The sequence below is a fragment of the Castor canadensis genome, chromosome 1 (assembly GCF_047511655.1).
Source record: "Castor canadensis chromosome 1, mCasCan1.hap1v2, whole genome shotgun sequence".
In the NCBI taxonomy this organism is placed as follows: Eukaryota; Metazoa; Chordata; class Mammalia; order Rodentia; family Castoridae; genus Castor; species Castor canadensis.
The window spans coordinates 155,725,697-155,737,215 of record NC_133386.1 but is presented as its reverse complement, the minus strand read 5'-3'; the positions used below and the strand labels follow the sequence as shown (position 1 = coordinate 155,737,215).

Genomic DNA, 11,519 nt, shown 5'->3' with positions numbered 1-11,519 from the left:
TTTGATGGTTCTGTTTTAGTTAGCCTGACTTCTTTTCTTTGCTTCCAGCACTCTGAATGGGCTCCTGTTTCCAATTTTTACTTGCTTTTGCAATTACCCGAGTGATGAGGGTTGCTTAGCTAGTGAAAAGTGATTGTGAATTCTAGGTATATTTTCAAGATGGAGTCAGAAAGACTTATGGATGTGGACAGGAGGACAGAGAGAAGTTCAGGGTAACTTCTGGAAGATGGGGCTGGGAAAGAGTGGGTTTGTAGGTGGCACGTCAAGAATCCAGGTTTGACCAAAATTTGAAATTCAGATTAAACATCCAGGTGGAGATGTGGAGATTTGGAGGCCAGTGTTCTAGAGGGCAGGTCTGGGCATAAGGAAGATATTGCCACTCTCCCCCTAAGACATCTCTTGTGTCTGTCCATCTCCACTGTCACCATCCTAGATAAAGCTATCACACTGCTGGCCTGGATGACCCCCCAAACCTCCTTGGTTACCTCTCTTCCACTCTCATCACCGTATAATCTATTTACTACACAGCAGCCTGAGTAAACCTTTAAAATTACAAATGAAATCCTACCACTCTTTTGCCTCAAACCTCTCACAGCTTCTCACTGAAGTTGGAAGAAAACCTCATCTCCTAACCAGGTCTATATGGCCTGTCTGCCTGGTGCATGCCCTCTTATGCTGGGCAATTGCACATGACTTACTGCAAAATCGTAATAGTATGCTACAGAGAGATTTGATGTTTAGCATAAGCTTGAGTGTTTTCATTTGACTTAAATTCACAATGAGAAATATAAATGTTATGATAATGATTTAGATTGAAACAAGTATCTCTTCTTATTTGTACAAGCCTCAGCAGACTTCTTGGCATACTGTAGGCACTCCATAAATATTTCTTGGATAAATGAATGAATGAATGAATCAATTAATTTAATTGAAGAGTATCCTGGGATCTTTGGGGAGGTTCTTCATACTATTTATCTATGGAAATCTAGATTTTCCTCAAACTAGAGCAAGCAAAGAATTAAATACAGAAATAAATTGGACGCTGAGACTTAAGTGATTACAACTTTGCTTTTTCATGTTTTATGTCCATGAAAACTCTGGTTTGTCATCAAGATGTATTTACAATAAGTAAATGTTGAATATTTGTCCTTAACCATACGCATTTAATGTCTTATCACTTGTGGCTTAACAATCTAAGCTGTTTTGACAGTTTTAAACTTGATTTGTAGCTTCATGTTCTTCTGTAATTAGGAAGTACCATTTTAAAGCATGTACACATTCTAGTGGTAAAATGCCACTCTTATATTGGGCTACCAAGCAGGATTTTTGTTTGCTACAAGGCTTTGCTGCTTGAAAAAAAAAGTCTGGAACTCACTGAAGTTGGTGACCTTTACATACCTCTCCAGGCTTGGATCCACTCCCTCTTGGGAGTTGTTGATCATTCATTCCACATCTTTGGAAAGAGGTTTGTTGACACCATCATCCCATTCCTGTTGGGAGAAGTGTGTCTGCCCTGGGACTTGGTGTCTTAGTGCATGGAGCAGACAGGAAGGAGAAAGGACATCAAATTTGGAAGCTGCAAGAGCTGAACTCGTATACTGTGGAGTATAGTAGGCAATGCACTCTGTTCATTGTTACTGGACTTGTGCTGGGAGAAGCCATTGGCATAGCTGGGGGACTATGGGGCACCTCTTCCTTTAATACAGACCAGTTGCTGGCTCTGTGATCTTGTCTAGGCCTCTGTTCCCCCATCTCCACAGTGAGGGGCTCCTTTGGCAGGAGGCAGGGAGGAAGGGCTGCCCTGGCTGTCCCTTCTCCCTGTGCCCTTTCCAGTCCTCCCTACTCAGTTTCTTTGGCTCGCCTGCCCAGTGTCTATAAATGGAGATCTGGCCTCTGGGCAGGAATGCTGGTCTGGCTGGGCCCCTGGGGTGTTGTGCCTTCAGGAAACAGTGGCCTGGGGCTCCCAGAGGCATATATATATATATATATATATATATATGCCTCTGGAAACCTGATCCAGCCTGCACCTGCCTCAGTCTTCAGGCACCCTTGCCCTGCCCAAGTGGGACCTGTGGCCTCTGCACTTGGGCCAGCCCATATCTGGCTGAGAAGTGGGGGTATGCAAGGACCAGAGGGCAAAAACATGAGTGGGCTAGGTGGGGCAGGGCCAGCTCCAGGTCCTTTCTCCACCCTCACCCTTTCCTTTCCTGTCCCTGGACCCATCCTGAGTGCCCCTAACTGTTCCCTGGTAAGTTTGCTCTCTGGAAAAGCCTAAAATTGCCCACCACATAGGTGTAGATCCTGCCTTAGGATCTCCTGACTGAGATTCTTCCAGGGTATAGACATGGTTCCAGTCAGGGTCAGGGTCTCAGAGCACTTTCATGCTTCCCACTCTGGAATACTGCCCAGCCTCCCACATCCAAGCAGATTGTAGGGGTCTGGCAGATAAGCTGGGTGTTGGAGAGCAGGGATCCCCATGGGTGTGGGAGGGGGGATAAGAAGGCAGAAAGGACTGTGGGCTTAAGAAGTGGGGGATGCACTGTGGGGGCGTATGCCTGCTGCCAGTTATCTAGTCTATGATACATTCACTCATTCCATAAACATTTATTCAATTGTTGGGAATATATCAACATTATTCTCAGCCCTTGTGGACCTGACATTCTGACAGGGCAAGAAAAAACAATAAAAATAAGCATAATATTATGCAAATTATATAGTGTATTAAAAGGTGGTACATGTACAGAAAAATATTAAAAGCAGAGCAAGATGAACAGGATTGGGGTGCTAGCATGGGACTGGTCGCAGTACTAACTTTGAGTGGCCAGGTTGACAAAGTGACATTTGAGCAAAGAGGTAAAAGAGCTCTGGGAGTGAGCCATGTGGCTATCTGGGGAAGAATGTTCTAGGCAGAGAGAACAAATAATTATTGAGTACCTCCAAAGGGACAGTAGCCTCTGTTAGAAGTAGGGGATTCAATGAATGACGAGATAGGCGTGGCTCCTGCCTGCCCCAAGCCCAAGACCTGAATGTCTTGGCACTGCCTTGGGCTGGGTGAGGGTGTGGCAGTGGCAACAGAGCATGCCAGGATGGGGTTTGATAGGTGGTCTGTTGCTCTTAACAAAAAGATTTCTTACAAGCCAAGAAATTCTTTAAAAATTAGGCTTAATGGGCTGGAACTTTCTCGACCCCTTAGTACATTTATTAAAAACTCCCTCTAATGCTAACACAGCACTTCAATTTAACAGTTTTTCCTCAAGAGGAAATTCTCTAGATATAATTTTTTAACATTAGTTGTCAATTCACCTAGAAGTAACTTTAGTTTAACTCAGGGTGTGAGGAAAAGATGGGAAGCTAAGTAAGGAATGGGTGGAGGGCTCAGGATATGCCTGATGTGACCTTGGCATTGTGAGTGGGGCTCCATAGTCCCCAGCTTTTCACCCTCCCAGCCCATGTGCCTTGCACACTTCACACCCCATGCACACACACATGCAATCCACAACCCACGTGACACGTACACCCCATAATACCTCTCACCTCCCACTTCTTTCCCACAAACTAGGAAAGCAGGTGAGCAGAGCCAGCAGGACCTGAGACAGTTTGACAGGGGTAGGGAGAGCTGAGGCCTTTTAAGAACCAAGAGATGCCTGTTTTCTCGAAAGACCTGAGAGGCTCATTCATCCAGCCTCCCCTTCAAACTTACGACTTGCATAGAAGTCTTTTGCTATCCCGGAGATGAGCACAAGGTTATTTTGAGGACCCAGATTCCCAGGATCCCAAACGCAAATCCAATGTTGTTTACTAAACCAAGTAATATGACACAAATAATGTGATGATAGCCTAAAATGTGTACACACACTGTGTACACATTTTATAGTAGGTCCATATCACACCCATGTACTGCTCAGATGTACACATTCTGTGTTACCTTGCACACTGTGTACAGCTTTCACATTGGGTACACACTTTGTGCCACATAGGCCTGACACTCCGTGTATACCTCACATGCCACATACACCTCACACATGAGGAAGTCTCACACACAGAACATATCTTCCACAGTGTCCATCCTACACACCACATACACATCACACACGTTACACCTCATATGCGAATGCCCGTCTTACTTCATGTATACCTCACATGTGTATATCTCCCTGCAATGTACACCTCACCTCACAGACCATGTAAATGCCACACTTTGTGTTCCACCTGCTCATGGTCTCTCATTCTCCTTACAGGCACATCCACACCTTGGTGCCTGTGTGAACACTTGCCTCTACCGTGTGCTGGGGCTTCCCTGGCCCCAGCCAGAAGACACTAAGGGGCGAATGTCTAAGATGCCAGTCTCTTCTTTGCAGTTTCCAGTTCAAACTTTGTAAGTGGACTCTTTCCATGCAGAGAAGTTCAGGCCTCCATCTCAGGGCTGGTAACAGGGGCGGCACATGGGGCGGGATCTGGGGTGCAGCTGTGGGGGCCTGGGAGGGGCTCAGCTCCCCACCCCTCTTGTGTTGCCTTCTTTCTGCCTAATCAGCCCACCTGCCAGCCTGGGGGGCTCCAAAGGGGTGGGATTAAGGCACACACAGCCGTTGGGCTCCAGGAACGGACACCAGCTGCTACCCCTAGCAGCTGCCCCAGCCACACGCCTATGAAGGGAGGGCTGGCTGATTTTCTCCCCCAAATCTGCCCTCCCCTGGCCAGTGGCAGCAGGACAGCGGTTTTCTGGCAGGGGGAAGAAGGCAGAGGCCCAATTATCATTCTCTTGCTGCTTGGGATGCCTGTCATCTGCCTCTGTCCATATCCTGTCCTGCCACCTCCAGGAAGCTTTCCTGGACTGCTGCTTCTTTCTGGCTTGGGAAAGTGATTTACAGTCCATGTGTCCCAACTGGCCTAACCTCTTTCCACCCTTCGAGTGTCTCCTAAACACCTACTCAATTTATTTTCAGGCCTCAAGCTAGGCATTGTTGACAGAATCTGAGGATAATTCAGAGAGCTCCAGAGAGCTCCATCTAGTGATGAGAGAAACCTACCCATGAATGAATTGTCAAAGCCCCTTGCTGAAGAACTCAGAGAGAGGAATGAATTCTTGTGGGTATGTAAGAAGACTTCCCTGAAAGGAAGTATGGTATTCTTTCCTTTGGGTGTTGAAGGATGAGTAGGAGCATCAAAGGGGAGAGCTAAAGGGAAAGGCATTTCAGGCTTAGAGAACAGAATGAGTTGAAGGTCAGGAGGCAAAACATCCTGGGATGTTCTCCGTGTAGCTGACACTCAATCTAGGGTTCCTTTGGTCATTTATACCTGCTGCTTCAGGTCTCTAAAAGGGTGAGTGGTCTCTGTCTGAGGTGAAGCTCACCAGTTTTCCAGGCAAGATAACAAGTAATGTCAGGGACTAAGGGTAGTATGTGAAGGGATGGTGGAGGGAGGACAGCAACTTTAGACAGTGAAGAGAAGCTGGGCCAGAGCCTAAAATCCAGGGTTTCCATCTTGTTGTGCTCTTCCCAGTTGTGTGACCCTCTCTGAGCCCTCTGACACCCATCCCTGGTACCCACTTTCTCCACATATAGAGTGGAGGCATTGGACTCTGGCTCCACTCATACGCATGCTGGCATCTTGTAGGAGTTCCTGCTTCTTCCTGGCCTCTCAGACTCTCTCTTATGCCTGCCTTCTCTGAGCAGGAGGGAAGAAGCCTGACCTTTGACTCATCCATGTGGCCTGGCACAGGGCTGGCTACACGCAGGCACTAGTCTACACCAGGGGTGGGTGAAGGCTGGGACTCAACATGAGATAAGAAGCCAGCTCCCTAGTTAACTTGAGGGTCCCCATCTGAAGGAACACTGGGGGACAATGAACATCATAGTCTCTTCTTCCTTCTACAAATGCAGCATGGTTTCCCTCAGCCTACTTCAACTTGGCCTAGTGAACTTGAACTTGGTGCTAATTTTATCAAACATGGAGCCTAGATTACCAAGGCTGGGGCTGTGCTTTCCTAGAGCCTCCACAGAATTTAGGGCCTTGGAACTTAGATTCAAATGCTGACTGTGCCACTTTATACCTTGGAAAAGTCACTTCCCCTCTCTGAGTCTGTTAATTATGACTAGTTCTAGCACCTACCATGTAGGATTGTAAAGGTTCAACGGCCAAGGCCCATGGCGAGCTTGTGTCGTGCCTGTTTCATGGTGCATAGGGGGAGCTTAGGAATGGTTCTTGTCCTGCTCACACTACCTTTGGATTAAAGCTCTGAGCAAGCAGTTGGTAGGGTGTGGATGAGGCAATCAGGAGCCTGGCATGGTTATTCTGGACTCTGTACCTCTTGGAACTGGGGGTCATGGTGGGGTGGGAGGTGGCTGTAAGTGTAGGTGATGATGCAGCCTGTGAAGTGTTATCTGCAGCAGCAGGCGTCACTGCCTCTGCTTGTGCACGGGCAGTCTGCCAGCCACCCCCAAACAGAGCCTGGCCCAGGGGGAGCAGAGTGACTGATGACAGATGCAGAGGGGCTGGTGCGACAGGGCTGGGGAGGGGCTGGGGAAGGCCGGAGGAGGCAGCTCTCTGGGAAGGCATCCCCAGAAGGCTGAGGCCCTACAGGATCCATGTATCAGCAGCCCATGTCCCTGCCCTGCTCCACACCAGTGATCACATTTATCCTCATTGCACAGTGTGGGAGTCTGAGGCCCAGACAGGTGAAGCCACTTGCCCAGGAGTCACATGTGCTTAGATACAGAGGCTCCAGGAGAGAAATACTCATCTCTTGACTCTATGTCTCATCCAATTCTAACAGCCCAGACCTTGGCCATGGGGGAATGGACTTGACCCTCTGAGTGGATGAGGATAAATGGCTCATGTCCTCAAACAGGGACACTCCTACTGGTGGTGAACAAAGGCAGACAAAAAGTCATAAGGGGCTGGCACTGACTTGGCTTCTCTTTGCTTAAGAGGTGGCTACCGTTGCCCTGTTATCTAACCTCTAACCCATCTTACTCAAGGGTCACAAATCTCACTGTCTTTCATCTTGGGGTGGGAGCTCAGAGTGGGTTTGTCTTAATAACAGGGAGAGGTGAGGAGGTAGAGAAAACATGGGGAAGAAGAGATGTCTGGTCTTGTGGCCTTGCTGGGACCATCAAATCTACTCCTCTTCCTTTCAGGACCTCCTCTGCCTCTTCTTCCCTTCCTAGCCAAGCCTTCTTTTTTACTACTGTGAATAACTTCAAACACAGACATAAATAGACCTAATAAATAATGAATCCCATTACCAGCTCTGAAAACCAGTAGCTTCCACTAAACCTGACCCACTAATGCCCCATACGCTTCCTCTCTGGTACTATTTTGAAACAAATTTTAGATTGATATTGATTTATTTATATATATTTTTTTGGATTATATATTTCTAATACATAAGGGCTTCTTTTTTAACATATACACAATAGTACTAGTGTACTAAAAATTAACAGTGAAGCCTTATACCATAAAGTATTCAGTTAGTAATAAAATTTCCCATTATCTCATAAGTTTTGTTTGAATTGATATATAAATAGAGTCTATACATTGTGATTGGTTGATCTGTCATTCAAGCATCTTTGAATCTAAAGTTTCCCACTTTCCTATATTTTTACTTTGCATCTTATTGGAAAAACTGAGTTTTTTGTCCTTCAAGTTGTTTGTCCTACAGTTTCTTGTGTTCTGGAGCTTTCAGATTGCACAGTTGTATATGGTTTACCATGTTCACCTGTCCTCTGTATTGTCTATAAATTGATGATTGCGCAGAATTTTGGTCAAATTCAGATTTGATTTGTTTGGGAAAGACTGCTGTGTAGGTGATGTTATACTCTTCCCTTGGGGTGGGACACATAGGATTAGGGTAGGGTTTAGGGACAGAATGGCTGGGGCTTTTCAACCAAGTTTCTCCGTAAGAAACTTTCTGACTCCTCTTCCTCATCTCCTGCTTTCTCATTAGCTTCCCAAAGACAGGCTCTGTTGACATCTCTTCACAAAAACAGCCACCAATAGCAAAATTGCCTACTGAGGGGGCATTTCTCATCTTTGGCTTATAGGACTCTGATTAAAGTCACTTGACTTTAAAGTCACTTGACTATATTTTCTTTCTCAAAAAGACCTATAACCTTGGTTTCCAAGATAACTTACTCTCTTCCCAATATCTTCCTGTTGCATCTGTCCCTTACATGCTGAAGTCCCCATTGGATTCTGTTCTTTGCCCACTCTCTGTGGAGTCATTATTCATTTCCAAGACAGCCACCACCTGTATGTGGATGAATTTATCTGTATCTATCCCCCAGTCAACACCTCACTGGACAGACTCAGACTCATGTATTAAACAGTATATTCCAATCTCTACTTGGATGACTCACGGCCCCTCAAATTCACCATGTTCCAAAATGTGTTCATTTGCTTCTCCAATAATCCAGCAAGTCCTCGGGATATCTTTCTCATTCAATAGTAACACTGTCCACTCTGTTACCCAGTGTTGGAACTAGATGTTATCTTTCACATCTTTCCTTATTAAGTGCCTTCACTTAACTGGCCACTAAATCTTACTGATTTCACCTCTTAAATATCCCTTGAAGCCATCTCCTCTTTACTCTGATTGACTCTGTGTTAGGGTATCCCTTGACCACTTTCCTCTCTATTACTCTAACAACACTGTCACTGGGGTCAGGGCCTTGAGTCCCAGGGTCCCATCACTGCCCCCGGGCAGATGACTCTAGAACAAAAATCTAGCAGTGCTGTCCTGAGTAGCACCCATTCATTGCTCCCTGTCACCTGTAGGATAAAATCCAAGTGTCCTGGCAAGGCATTCGAGGTATTCCAAAATGCATCCTTACTTATTCTCTGGCCATATGGCTTAATGTCCCCTGGGAAGTAACTAGGCTCCTTCAGCAGGATGATTCATGTGGCCAGAACTTTGCTCTTACCTGTTCCTTCCTCCAGGAATACTCCTCTCTGTTTCATGACCTGTGTATCACTTGTTCTTGAAGACTGAGCTCAGGGTGTCTCATTAAGAAAGATTTTCTAACACTCTGGCCCTCAATCTCCAGGAGTTATTATGTGAAAGAAATACATTAATATGAGTACAGAATATAAAACAGCAAACACCATGAGTGGCTCAATAAGGTTGTTATGATTTCTAGTGTGGCTTCCATATTAGATTAATGCTACTGTATTCTCAATCTTCCATCTTAAGTTGTGAGTCCCCCAAGCACTTTACTTTCTTCATGCTGAAGTCCCCAGTGTCCTAGCACAGTTCCTGCCATGTTGCATGCATTACTTATTCATTTGTTATTTTTTTTTTGGTGGTACTGGGGTTTGAACTCAGGACCTCATGTTCGCTCAGCAGGCATTCTACCACTTGAGCCACTTCACGAGCTCCTATTCTTTTATTTAGTTAGAGACATGGCAGACATGGCCAGGGCAAGATGTTCCATTAGTTTCACTTCACTTTTTAATATGACATAATTTTTAGTTGAGAACATGATATGTTAGTCAGGTTGGACTGTCCATAACATAATAATAATAATGTGTGGCTGAACCAACAAAAATTTGTTTTCTGACGGTTCTGGAGGCTGGAAGTCCAAGACCAAGGTGTTAGAAGGGTTATTTCTCCTGAGGCCTTGCTACTTAGTGTGCAGAAAGTCACTTTCTCATGGTGTCTTCATATGGTCTTTTCTCTATGTGTGTACATTTCTGATGTCTCTCTCTCCTTATAAGGACACAAGTCATATTGGATTAGGCCCCCACTTTTATGATCTCATTTAACCCTACTTACCTCCTTAAAGGCCCTGTCTCCAAATAGAGTCACATTGAGGGTTAGAGTTTGAATTTGTGGGGGAGGGGTACAAAATTCAGTCCCTAACACATGGCCATCTACACTCTCCAGATTCCTCTGAATCTAGCTGTGGCCATATGACTGTTATGGCCAGTAGAGTATGAGTGGAATTAGTTTCTGTGCAACTTTTTGTTTATGACTTTAAAATATAGGAACTGTTCTCCTTCTTTCTCCCTTCCTGTTGGTTGGAATCTGGGTAATTGGCAGATGGAGTAGCTATCTGTGATAGACAGAATATTGGCCCTCCCCCAAAATGTTCATGTCCTAATCCTCAAAACCTATGACTATGTTACCTCACATGGCAAAAAAGGACTTTGCAGATGTGACTAAATTAAGGATGGGGTGGGGGCAATGGAGAGATTATCTTGAATTATCCAGGTGGTTGCAGTGTAGTCATAAGGAAATGAGGGAGGCAGAAACATCAGACAGAGAAGAAAATGTGACTGCAGAAGCAGAGGTTGGAGTGATTTGGCCATGAACCAAGGAAAACTGGTAGTTTCTAGAAACTGGAAAAATCAAGAAAGAAATTCTCCTTCAGAGCCTTTAGAATGATCACTACTCTACTGATCCCTTCATCATATCCCCACAAGACCCATTTCAGACTTTTCACCTCCAGGATTGTAAAATAATAAATGTATGTTATTTTTATACCATAAGATGGTATGTGCCATCTTAAAGCATGTCATGAGAGTGATGTGTTAAATATTTGCAGAGCAATAAGAGAAGGAATCTGGTCCTCAGTATTGTTAAGCTGCCATACAAGTCTTGGACAACTTACCTGGAATTTTATGTAAGAAAGGAATAATCGCATTTTCAGGTATCTGTTATTACAGCAGTCTAGTCTGTATCTTAATCAGTATGCATACCTATTATGTGTCTGGCAATGACATGGACCCTAGGGAATAGGGTCTGTGCTAAGTGTGGCGGTCAGGACATGCCCGGGTATTATTTATGTGAACACTAAAAAGGAAGTACTAAATATTGCTGGACTAAGCTGAGTGCTGCTCGTAAGTGCAGACTATTCTTGTTTTGCAGATAGGACCAGAGGTTGAATGACTCTCTCCCAAGCAAGCAGATGGTGTATCCCTGAGGTGGAAGTGCAGGTCCTGGGGCAAATTTTGGGCAAGATGGACCACTTGAAGGAAGCTGTGTAAGTAACATGTTTAAGTCTGTTGAATCTAGAATCACACTGTCTCAGCTAAATTCCTGACTCTGACACCAACTATGTGACTTTGGCAAGTACTTCAACCTCTTGAGCTTTCATTTCCATATCTGAAAAATAGGGATAATAATTTACATTTTTCAAAGTGCTGTGGATATGAAGTAAAAGAATGCATGCAAGTATATTGAAAGCACAGAGCTGAGGACATAGAAAGTACTCAATCAGCACCAGTTATTTTTAAGCTCTCACCTGTCCAAGGCTCAATAGTCAGACCCACCTACTGAATACTAGAGAGATTAACAACTTTCAGTCTGTGAATTCCCAACATTTAAGTCTGGATCGCTCACACACAGTCTTCTGTAATAGTTATAACTGTCACTTACTAGCCCCTGCCCAAGTAAGAGAGGAAGAGGTTAAGGGGTTCACCATGCCTGCCCCTCCTTCTATCTTCTTCTCCTTTGACTTAAATGAGACTGAACTTGGCCTCACTGGGAGAAACTATCAGCAAAGAGGTAGGATCCAGGA

At 45.0% G+C, this 11,519-nt stretch overlaps 1 long non-coding RNA gene across 1 annotated transcript; it reads left to right on the top strand.

Annotated features, from left to right (window-relative positions):
• Positions 1-4,240: 4,240 nt before the first annotated feature.
• On the top strand, positions 4,241-10,976 carry LOC109680071 (uncharacterized). Its single transcript, XR_002211806.2, has 3 exons — positions 4,241-4,375; positions 4,944-5,089; positions 10,868-10,976. It is a non-coding gene; the product is annotated as an uncharacterized lncRNA (long non-coding RNA).
• The last annotated feature ends 543 nt before the right edge of the window (positions 10,977-11,519 follow it).